We start from the raw sequence: 9,969 nt of genomic DNA on the forward strand, positions 1-9,969 counted from the left end.
GGTCGAGGGTGTTTTCCCGTCTCAATGGCGGGAAAGCATAGTCCTCCCCGTATTGAAACCTGGCAAGAACCCGCTGGAGGTGGACAGCTATCGCCCCATAAGCCTCACCAACGTTCCTTGCAAGTTGCTGGAACGTATGGTGAGCCGGAGGTTGAGTTGGCTCCTCGAGTCTCGGGGCCTTCTGGCTCCGTCTCAGGGTGGGTTCCGTAAAGGCCGCTCTGCTGTCGATAATCTGGTCTCCCTGGAGTCTGCCATCCGTACAGCCTTTGCGCGCCGCCAACATCTGGTTGCCGTCTTCTTCGACATGCGGAAGGCATACGATACGACTTGGCGCCATCACATCCTGGCCACACTTCATGGGTGGGGCCTTAGGGGCCCGCTCCCGATTTTTATTCAGAATTTTCTTTCGTATCGTTCCTTCCGCGTGCAAGTAGCTGCGTCGCATAGTTCCTCCCGGGTCCAGGAGAACGGGGTCCCACAGGGGTCTGTCCTCAGTGTGTCCCTGTTTTTAATTGCCATCAATGGGCTCGTTGAGGCGGTGGGGTCGTCCGTCGCGGCTTCTTTATATGCGGACGACTTCTGCCTATATTACAGCTCCAGTGGCATCGCCGCTGCTGAACGGCAGCTGCAAGGTGCCATCCGCAAGGCGCAGTCATGGGCTGTAGCGCACGGCTTCCAGTTTTCGGCCGCGAAGACCTGCGTTATGCATTTCTGCCGGCGTCGCACGGTTCACCCTGAGCCGCGCCTTTACCTTGACGGTGAACCTCTTGCTGTGGTCGCGACGCATCGGTTCTTGGGACTGGTGTTCGATACCCGGTTGACTTGGCTGCCCCATATTAGGCAGCTGAAGCAAACATGCTGGCGGCACTTAAACGCTCTCCGTTGCTTAAGCCACACCAGGTGGGGTGCCGACCGGTCCACCCTCCTCCACCTATATCAAGCGCTGATCCAGTCCCGCCTTGATTATGGGTGTGTGGCGTACGGTTCTGCCTCGCCTTCAGCATTGCGATTGCTGGATCCCATACACCACTGCGGGATCCGCCTCGCCACGGGAGCGTTCCGGACAAGCCCCGTCGACAGCATACTTGTGGAGGCTGGTGTCCCTCCATTGCGGTTCCGGCGTGACCGCCTTCTGGCCGCCTATGCCGCGCACGTTTATAGCATGCCAGGGCATCCAAACTACCGTCTCCTGTTCCCGCGCTCGATCGTCCATGTTCCAGACAGGCGGCCCCGGTCAGGGTGTCCCATTGCGGTTCGCCTCCGGGACCTTCTCCGTGGCCTTGACTTTTTTCCTCTGCCGCCTGTTTTCCGGGCCAATCTCCGTCTGCCCCCGTGGAGTGTGCCCCGACCGTGCCTTCGGCTCGACTTGGCACAGGGTCAGAAGGTCTCAGTGCCTCCGGAGGCCCTCCGCCGCCGCTTTCTTTCCATCCTGGCCGAGTTTCCGAACGCGGCGGTGGCCTACACCGACGGTTCGGTGGTCTCTGGTCACACTGGTTACGCTCTCACTCTACGGGATTATTGTGAGCAACGGTCATTGGCAGCTGGCTCCAGTGTATACACTGCCGAGTTGGTTGCCATCTATCGTGCCCTAGAGTTTCTCCGCTCCCGCTCAGATGAGTCCTTTGTCATCTGTAGTGACTCCCTGAGCGGTTTACGAGCTCTTGACCAGTGTTTCCCTCGTTCTCGTCTGGTGATGGCCATCCAGGAGTCCCTCCATACTCTCGTCCGTTGCGGCCGCTCTGTCACCTTTGTTTGGTCCCCGGGTCACGTCGGCATCCCGGGTAATGAGCGGGTTGACGAACTGGCGAAACAGGCGGTCAGTTCCCCGGCCATGGAGATCGGTCTTTTAGAGAGTGACGTCCGATCCGTATTGCGGCAGAAGGTCCTTGCTGCTTGGCGTGATGAGTGGCGCACCCTGCCCTCTCCCAACAAACTTCGGGCAGTCAAGGAGACAACCAGTGTGTGGCGCTCCTCCATGCGGGGGTCTCGCAAGGACGCTGTCGTCCTCTGCCGGCTCCGCATAGGACATACCCGGCTCACGCACGCGTATCTCTTGTGCCGTGACGACCCGCCTCTCTGTCGCTGCGGATTGGCCCTGACCGTGGTACACGTCTTACTAGACTGCCCACTTTTAACTGCCCTCAGGCAGACGTTCGCGCTGCCTGATACACTCCCTGCTCTTTTAACCGATGACTCTACTATGGCTGACTTAGTTCTCCGTTTTATTCGAGCAGGGGGTTTTTATCATTCAATATGAGAGTCCCTTTTTATTTTTTTTAGTGTCGACTGTGGCTTTTGGCCTGGGGTTTTAGTTTGTGGTGTTTTAATGTGTCCCTTGGTTGTTGGCCTTTCCAGTTTTATTTTCATGGTCGGCCAATGACCGTCGCACTCTGTGTGTCTTTTAATCTCTTTTCTCTGGTCTTCGTCTATGTCTTTCTTGTACTGTGTCGTCCCTTGTCGTCTCCGTTATGTGTTTATTGCTTGTTGGACTTTTCTTCGTGTATTATTATGGTCGTGGAACAAGGGACCGATGACCTAAGTAGTCTGGTCCCTTTAACCCCCACAAACCAACCAACCAACCCAAACATCCCAGCCGCCCCATTGTAGCTGGTTACCAAGCCCCCACAGAACGTATCTCTGCCTACGTAGATCAACACCATCAACACATTACATGCAGTCTCCCATCCTTCATCAAAGACACCAACCACTTTCTCGAACACCTGGAATCCTTACCCAGTCTGTTACCCCCGGAAACCAACCTTGTAACCATTGATGCCACTTCCCTATACACAAATATCCCGCACGTCCAGGGCCTCACTGCAATGGAGCACTTCGTTTCACGCCGATCACCTGCCACCCTACCTAAAACCTCTTTCCTCATCACCTTAGCCAGCTTCATCCTGACCCACAACTTCTTCACTTTTGAAGGCCAGACATACCAACAATTACAGGGAACAGCCATGGGTACCAGGATGGCCCCCTCATATGCCAACCTATTTATGGGTCACTTAGAGGAAGCCTTCTTGGTTACCCAAGCGTGCCAACCCAAAGTTTGGTACAGATTTATTGATGACATCTTCGTGATCTGAACTCACAGCGAAGGACAACTCCAGAATTTCCTCTCCGACCTCAACTCCTTTGGTTCCATCAGATTCACCTGGTCCTACTCCAAATCCCATGCCACTTTCCTTGACATTGACCTCCATCTGTCCAATGGCCAGCTTCACACATCCGTCCACATCAAACCCACCAACAAGCAACAGTACCTCCATTATGACAGCTGCCATCCAGTCCATATCAAACGGTCCCTTCCCTACAGCCTAGGCCTTCATGGCAAACGAATCTGCTCCAGTCCTAAATCCCTGAACCATTACACCAACAACCTGAAAACAGCTTTCGCATCCCGCAACTACCCTCCCAACCTGGTACAGAAGCAAATAACCATAGCCACTTCCTCATCCCCTCAAACCTAGAACCTCTCACAGAAGAACCCCAAAAGTGCCCCACTTGTGACAGGATACTTCCCGGGACTGGATCAGACTCTGAATGTGGCTCTCCAGCAGGGATACGACTTCCTAAAATCCTGCCCCGAAATGAGATCCATCCTTCGTGAAATCCTCCCCACTCCACCAAGAGTGTCTTTCCGCCGTCCACCTAACCTTCGTAACCTCTTGGTTCATCCCTATGAAATCCCCAAACCACCTTCCCTACCCTCTGGCTCCTACCCTTGTAACCGCCCCCGGTGTAAAACCTGTCCTATGCACCCTCCCACCACCATCTACTCCAGTCCTGTAACCCGGAAGGTGTACATGATCAAAGGCAGAGCCACGTGTGAAAGCACCCACGTGATTTACCAACTGACCTGCCTACACTGTGACGCTTTCTATGTGGGAATGACCAGCAACAAACTGTCCATTCGCATGATTGGACCCAGGCAGATAGTGTTTGTTGGTAATGAGGATCACCCTGTGGCTAAACATGCCTTGGTGCACGGCCAGCACATCTTAGCACAGTGTTACACTGTCCGGGTTATCTGGATACTTCCCACCAACACCAACCTATCCGAACTCCGGAGATGGGAACTTGACCTTCAATATATCCTCTCTTCTCGTTATCCACCAGGCCTCAATCTCCGCTAATTTCAAGTTGCCGCCACTCATATCTCACCTGTCATTCAACATCATCTTTGCCTCTGCACTTCCGCCTCGACTGACATCTCTGCCCAAACACTTTGCCTTTAAATATGTCTGCTTGTGTCTGTATATGTATGGATGGATGTGTGTGTGTGTGTGTGTGTGTGTGTGTGTGTGTGTGTGTGTGTGTGCGAGTATATATCTATCCTTTTTTCCCCCTAAGGTAAGTCTTTCCGCTCCCGGGATTGGAATGATTCCTTACCCTTTCCCTTAAAACCCACATCCTTTCATCTTTCCTTATCCTTCCCTCTTTCCTGATGAAGCAACTGCCGGTTGCCCGAAAGCTCGAAATTTTGTGTGTGTGTTTGTGTGTTTTTTTATTGTGCCTGTCTGCTGACACTTTCCCGCTTGGTAAGTCTTGGAATCTTTGTTTTTAATATAATGTATGTAATAATAATGACAACGACATATAAATGTGTCACCTCATTTTAAGTTGACATGGCGTAAAGCCACAAAAATCTGCACTTTATAATGGCCTAAAGCGAAATAAAGAAAGTGTTACAGTCAATTGCATAAATATGATGTCTTTTATAAAGTTCTACATGACTGTGAATCCCAGGTATAAAAAGATGTCTGAAAGGTTACTGGGGTTGAGCACCACATACTCCACTTACAGCAATTTTGAGCAATGAACATTTTCTTTGCTACAGATCAATTACCACAGAATATTATTCCATATGACAGTGTTAAATGAAGATGTGCAAAATACATTAACTTACTGATTTGTCACTCCTTGAGATTTGCAATGGTCTTAAGTGCAAATGTGGCTGAACTTATTTGTTTTGTGCTTTTTCCACTTTAAATTCCAACTAATAAGGACACCTAAAAATTTTGAATTTTCCATGCTATTTGTTATTTCCTCACTGTGGGTTGCAATTACCATTTTGTAGTACCTCTAGATGTGCAGAACTGAATATGTTGCACAGGTTTAAAATTAAGAGTGAGACCACCCCCAGAGAATCAGTCAATTACACTGTTAAGAACATTGTTTATCATTTCTAATGTTGATGTATGTATACTTGTATTGAATACAATACTACTATCACCTGCAAAAAGAACTAATTTTGCTTGTTGTGTATTAGATGGAAAATTGTTTACATATACACTTAAAGAAAGAAATTGCAACACCAAGAAGGAGTTCAGTGACGTAAACAGTACATCTAAAAGATAATGTCTATTCACAGGTTGTATAAACCCCTGGCCAACCAGGAAAAACCCTGGGAAATTTTTTGAATTATGGGACTTTTTCAGAATTGTGGGATTTTTTCATTGTCTTAGTTTTGAGTTAATTTTTTATAATTTTAACTGGTAAGAACTGATACTCTAATCAAGGATTTTACTTTACCTACTACTTTAGAATAATACTGCAGCCATAAAACAAAAATTATAAAAAAAATGTAAAATGTAAGTTGCAAAGAAAATGTGTCATTTATAACAACAAAACACAGTGCACACATGAGTGTTCACAGATAGCAAAATGTGGCAAAGGTGTCAGGATGAAGACTACAGTACTTCATAACAACTGCCTTCTATCAGTGTGGCATCACAACTGTTTTTCTAACAGGTCATGGGAAAACATTGCAAATGGTGGTTTGAGGATCAGGCCCAGAAGACCTGGGAAAAAGTGTATTTTTCACCAGGAAATCCAGGAATTTTTTACTTGTCTGTGTATACACCCTGATTCAAATTTTGCACCAGTTGTGCAATAGTGGTGGCAGTAGCGCCACTATGAGGATCCAAATTAGATTTGCTGTAAATTCATACTGTAACAGTCATGAGCATGAGTTATATTTGAGATTTGATGTGTTGAGTTGATGTTAGACAAGAATGTCTTTAAGACGACAAAGATATCATTATCAACACCTCACTAAGTTTGAACATTGTGTAATTGGGCTATAAGAAGCTGGATGTTCCTTCTGTGTTATTGCAGAAAGACTTGGCAGGAATATAGCCACTGTACAAGACTGCTGGCAGTGGTGGTCACAATAATGTATGGTTGCAAGGAGAGGGCCACATGGCACTACATAGAGGGGGAACTATCATGTTCGGTATATGGCTCTGTCATATCATACTGCACCTGAAACAGAAATTTGAGCAGCTCCTGGCACAACAGTGACACAGTGAACTGTTACAGATCAGTTACTTCAAGGACAGCTGAGCAGACACCCTGTAGCATGCTTTCCACTGAACACAAACTGCTACCATTTGCGACTTCAATGGCGTCGAGCAAGAGCTCATTGGAGAGCAGGGTAGAGGTCTGTTGCTTTTTCTGAAGAAAGCTGGTTCTGCCTTGGTGCCAGTGAAGATCTTGTGTTGATTAGGAGGAGGCCAGTCGAGGGCCTGGAGGCGACCTGTCTGTGTGCTGGACACACTGGACCTACACTTGGAGTTACGGTCTGGGGTGCAAGTTCCTATGACAGAAGTAGCACTCATGTGGTTATCCCATGCACCCAGACTGCAAATTCACACATCATTGTGGTGATTCGACCTGTTGTGGTGCCATTCATAAACAGCATTCCAGGTGGTATTTTTCAACAAAATAATGCTCAGCCACATATCACTGTTAGAACTCAACACTCTCTATGAGTGTTGATATGTTGCCCTTGTCTGCTCAATCACCAGATCTGTCTCCAAGTGAGCACATATGGGACATCATCAGAAAACAACTCCAGTGACATTGACAACCAACATTAAACATCCCTATATTGGACCAACCAAGTGCAATAGGTATGGAAGTCCATCTCACAAACTAAGATTTGGCACCTGAACAACACAATGTATGCACGTTTGCATGCTTGCCTTCAACATTCTAGCAATTAGACCAGTTATTGCTGTACCAGCATTTCACATTGGCAATGGCTTATCTAAAACTTACATTAACCTGTGATCTTGCAATGTTACTCACTTAAATATGTCATGTAGTCAAATGTGTTCCTGAAATTTATTTATCTGCATTAATTAGTTTTTGGTGTTGCTATATTTTTTTCAGTCACTGTATCAGTAACAATGGTAGACTTAAGATCTCTCCTTGGGAAACTCCATATGTGATTCATCCCCAGTCAGAGGAATCTCCCCTAATTAAAGTGGTTGAATTATTAATTAGAACTTTCTGCATTGTTTTGGTTAGACATGAATACTCATGGGTTTCATGTTCATGTTCTTCACATTGTGTATCCCTTTCGATACAATTAATTACAATGCAGTAGTAAGTTCTGGACAATGTACACTCATTGACTTTAAGTGTAGCTTGTTATCATCAATACAGGGTGGTTGCACACCATTGCAGTATAGCCCAACAACTCAACATCATAATGTTTATAACAAAACCATATACTAGCAATGAGACACACGAATAATTTAATAAAAGATGAACTGAAGTAGGATTATTATTATTATTATTATTATTATCATTATTTCAAGTCATCAGTCTTCTGCCAGTTTGATGCTGCCCGGCACGAATTCCTCTCCTGTGCCATCCTCTACAACCTGCGTCCTCAATTATTTGCTTTATGTATTCCAATCTCTGTTTGCAAGTGTAGCAGTGCACAGACTTGCTACAGTGGTGACCCTGATGTGATCACAGCTAAAGAAAATAAACCCGTAACACGGAAGCATTGTGTCAAACCTTCAAGAATTGCAAATTAGTCAAATGATGCACACGCCAGCAATATCAAGGCAGTGTGGCTATCCCAGTTTTGTCTGCATGACCCAACACTATGGTCCATGCGGGTGGAGGCAAGGTTCCTCTTTGCCATAGTGACGACTGATTCCAATAAATTCATGCTGAAGGTTTTCCAGTTGGACCACCACTACTCAGCCAAGGTTCAAGACATTATAATTTTACCTCCAGGTAAGAGCTCTTATGTGAAGCTAAATTCCGAGTTGATTTGAAGAGTGCCTGCTTTCTATCAAGTTCTCACACAGGAAGAAGTTGGCAACAGAAAACAATCCCAGTACCTCCATCATTTAAGAAGCAAGGTTGATGGATGCACAGTGCATGCACTGCGTCATGAGCTAGCACAGGTGAAGGTCATTATAACATCGCAAATGGACATTCAATGCCATAGCCGATCTGGTGGACCATATTCAGGATGTGATCATGTTGACCTCCTTCCCTTGAACTATGACAATATGGGATAGTACCTGATGGTAACATGAGTGGATTATGAAAGTCTCATGAACAAGGTCAATACACTGAGTAGGCAGGTAGATGAAATGCTCTGCACCCAGAAAGCTAGAGGATGGTTCCACAGAAGATCGGGAAGTTATACCTCATTGTCAATTATTTAGCCCTTACAGATGTGTGTTGGTACCACCAGGAGACCAGGCGTCTTGCGTCTTTGTATCACAGACCGCAAGACAGGATGCAAGCTTTTGGTGGACATGGTTTCCGAAGTATTTTGCCATGGACCCAGTCACACAAATACCAACCAGCCACCTCGTTTTGTATTTCTGTGGCTAGTAATTACACTGTCATGACATATGGAATGCAGCACACAGTTGGACCTGGGACCATGAAGCACCTTGGCGTGGAGTTAAACTGTGGTTGATGTAACTGAACTTATAATTTTAGCCAATTTTTTACCACAATATTGTCTGCTGCACAGATGTTCCCCAACACTCCTCTAATATGCAACACACATTATATGAACACTACTGTAGACCCACTGATTTCATGTGGTGATTATCACATCCTGAATACTATAATAATAACAAATTGCTATAATAATAACAAAACCTTTCCAGACATGGCAAACATTTATATATTCAGTTTTGCTAGACTGGCCGTATTGCTTTGCATGTCTTGATGATATACTCATTTTTTCTGAAATCCCAGAGGGACACACACAGTACCTGATTGAGGCATTTAAGCACCTTGATAAGTATGGAGTAGTTTTGAACAGCACAAATTGTTTTTCGGCGAGGCAGAGATTACCTATTTAGGCCATCTTGTATCATCAGCCAGATCATTGGTATTGCCAGAGAAATTCCAAGCTATTGTGTTTCATGGCCAGAATCTGCTAAAGAACTGTGAAGATTCCTGGGAGTTTTGACTTCAATCAACGTCACCTACTGCATGTGCCAGAACTCCGAGGTCTCATACCATTTAGCTGGTTCTAAAGTTACAGACAAAATGCCGGTGCAGTGGACAGAGTCAATGGATACCACATTTGAAGCAGCTAAGAAAAGTACACCAGATGCAGCCCTTCTTGCACATCTGCCTTTAGAAGCATATTCACTGCTACTTATCGTGTTCTTCAACTCATTTGGCTAACTCCCCTTTCCATCTCTACACATATCTTTTATAACATTCAACAATGCCTACATTCACTGTTTTAAACTCTGCATTTGTACATAGTTCATAATTTATACACTTCTGTTCTTGAGCCTCAATTTGCTTCACAAGATGTTCCATGGTTTCCATTTTGGTTACCATCACTTTTCGACCTCATGAACTCTGAGATTAACTCCCTTGGTCATTTTAACAATATTTTCAACTTTATTTGTAATCTCAATGAATTTAATGTCTAGCTGATTAAATTTTCCTCTCACTGCAAATAACACCAAGTTTTGATTCCATTTCCTCTAATTTTGTATCTATATCCCCAACTATGTCAGTTTTTATACTCCCCATTTTATTCTCCATTTTTAAATCTATATTTCTATCTCAGATTTTACACTCACCATCTGTGAAACGGTCTTTTCTAATGTATTACTCAGTGTTTCAAAAAATGCATTTAATCACTTCCTGGCATCCAATCTATTTCTTACCTCC

The sequence above is a fragment of the Schistocerca gregaria genome, chromosome 8 (assembly GCF_023897955.1).
Source record: "Schistocerca gregaria isolate iqSchGreg1 chromosome 8, iqSchGreg1.2, whole genome shotgun sequence".
Taxonomy (NCBI): Eukaryota; Metazoa; Arthropoda; class Insecta; order Orthoptera; family Acrididae; genus Schistocerca; species Schistocerca gregaria.